At 45.0% G+C, this 2,447-nt stretch overlaps 1 protein-coding gene across 6 annotated transcripts in view; it reads left to right on the top strand.

Moving 5' to 3' along the window:
• The window catches only part of LOC106517806 (nuclear factor 1 X-type), a gene marked incomplete at its 3' end in the record, with an annotated part of 205,716 nt that overhangs the window by 82,405 nt on the left and 120,864 nt on the right, over positions 1 to 2,447 (top strand).

The raw sequence follows: 2,447 nt of genomic DNA, 5'->3' as shown, positions 1-2,447 counted from the left end.
ACACACACACACACACACACACACACACACACACACACACACACACACACACACACACACACACACAATAAAAAATCAGGCAGTGTACTTGAAGTTTACTTTTTATAAACTATATATTTTTAAAATACTTTAGAACTGTACAGCAAAGTATACTTGGCCTTATAATGAAAAGTATAAAGTACATTAATACTAACACTTAAACACACACACACACACACACACACACACACACACACACACACACACACACAATAGAAAATCACTGTATGTGAATGAATGAGAAACAACATATATTTTGCTTTGCAGGACCTGGGTGGGATTAAAATTTATGTTCTAAAAAAATCCAACCTTATGACAATATAGATGTTATATTGTCATGTCAAAAAACATTTTAATGAAAGATATGTTTCATGTTATGAAACAAATGAAAACATATATAGATATTGCTACAACAATAAGCTTTTATCTTCTAATCTACTGGTCGGTTTCTGGGGAGGCAATGCATCTGTAAAACTGGGCTGAAGAAAAAAGTTTCTGTTCAGATAATGGATGAGAAAACTCAACGTGAGTTGCCAATAGTAGTCGTTAAAGTGGTTTTCTAGCTTTTTTGCCTAATAATTCTTAGATTCTGATGCAAATGTTTCCTAATGGTTATCTTTTAACCAGTTGTTCTGGAAATGGAAAACTCTCTTAGCAAAACATCAGTAACTGAAGCGTAAATCCAGCAGTTTAACATTTGTGCGCTTGTGTGTGTCTGAGTGTGACACTTTCGTTGCCATGGCTTTAGAAACTTTTCACTCCTTTCAGGATGTGTCCATGGGGAAAAGGCACAACATCAGCGTCAAACAAATAAATGATTGAAATTCAAATTCAAATCGGCCAAGATATAAAGATACAACATGATTTGGTGGAATTCGAAATTTGAAATCGGTAAACCGTCATCTGGACTAATTAAAGCAAAGTTAAGTTTTCACTGTTTTTTTCTTCTAAAAGCAAGGTTTTTTTTTCATTTGGGAAAACCTTTTGCTCCTTCCAACCATGCGTCTGTAATTCTGTCAYGAGTATCGGACAATAAAGGATTTATCAGGAAAGGCCAGGACATAAAGATGGGGCCAAATTTGGTGGGATTGAAGCCCGTTTTGAAACTGAAGCTTGAAATTCAAGAAGCTTTTCCAAACTCATGGTAGTCAGATGACACCTTAAAATGCTGTCTTCGTGTATCAAATGACTTTATTGTTGGTGTATCAACATGAGAAGAARTGTCTCCATTTATCTCCAGAGTTWTTCCTGTGAATCTGCTAAATCATGTGTAAAAGTTTTTGTTTTTGTTTGTGGTTTTATCAGCTATGTCATATCGTGTGTTCTCAGGTGGAGTTTCTGCTCGTGTGTGTGTGTGTGTGTGTGTGTGTGTGTGTGTGTGTGTGTGTTTTTTTAGTGGACGTGTCGTCAGAGCAGGTGCAGCTCCGAGCGGCAACGCTGCACGACGAGCCGCGGTGACAGCGGAGCTCGGCGTGGACGAAGCGCGTTCGGGGGTTTCTCGTGGGTCGACAATGGATGCCCTCGCTCTCTGTGCTGCCTCACTGTTTGAAGCAGCTGAGGCGAATCCCCACCACCCACCCCCAAACCTTCTTCTCCAAATTCTGGAAGCGCTCTGCTGTCGGTGCCTCTAAATCATCCCCGTCTTTCAGTGCGCCGGGGCGAGGAGTGTGGCTTGTTTTCTCCCCTCTTTGTTTGCTGTGGTAAACCGGAGAGCAGCTGCTGACGGTGGCGGCGGGGTCTGCGGGGACTCTGGAGGCGCACGGTCCTCCCTTCGCCATCCTCTGCCAAGGTGGCATTGTGCGAGCGGAGAGAGGGGTAAAGAGAGGCAGGACGTAGAGAGGCTGTGTGGTGGTGATGGGGGGGTTAGGGGAGACTCAGCGACAGCAGCGGCCATAGTAAAGATGGAGGCAGGAGAAGGACCCCCCCTCTAACTTTAGCTCTGTGTCAGGGTGGAACTTGTCGATCTGAATCCCCCCCCCACTCCTCCTCCTCTTTCTGTTTCTGCATGCTCTCCCTGTCACTACACCCCCTCCCCCCCCTCCCAGCCCTCTCCTCTCTCTCTGTTTCCCCTCCCTCTTCAGCTCTCGAAGAGAACGCATTGGCTGGACTGCGGGCATCTYGTTGCCAAATAGGTGGGCCTTCTCGTGGCGCTGGCAGAGGCTCAAGCGATGGTTAGGGAAAGAACACGGAGAGGACGAGAGACGGCCAGYGAGAAACAGAAAGAGAAAGAGAGAGAGAGAGTTGGAGAGAAAAGGGGGGAAAAAAGCGGCAGCCCTCGCCTTTGCCAGCGGTCGTATGCGCTCGTCCAACATTGATTCATTCGGCTCTTTAGTTTTTTTTTTCTTTCCTCTGTTCTGTGCTCTGCTCTGCTTGGCCCCCCATCTGTGTGTGTGTTTTAGTGTGTGTGT

Source organism: Austrofundulus limnaeus, unplaced genomic scaffold (genome assembly GCF_001266775.1).
Source record: "Austrofundulus limnaeus strain Quisiro unplaced genomic scaffold, Austrofundulus_limnaeus-1.0 Scaffold53, whole genome shotgun sequence".
Taxonomy (NCBI): Eukaryota; Metazoa; Chordata; class Actinopteri; order Cyprinodontiformes; family Rivulidae; genus Austrofundulus; species Austrofundulus limnaeus.
Note: the sequence above shows the minus strand (reverse complement) of the source record. Positions and strands in the feature narration are given on the sequence as shown.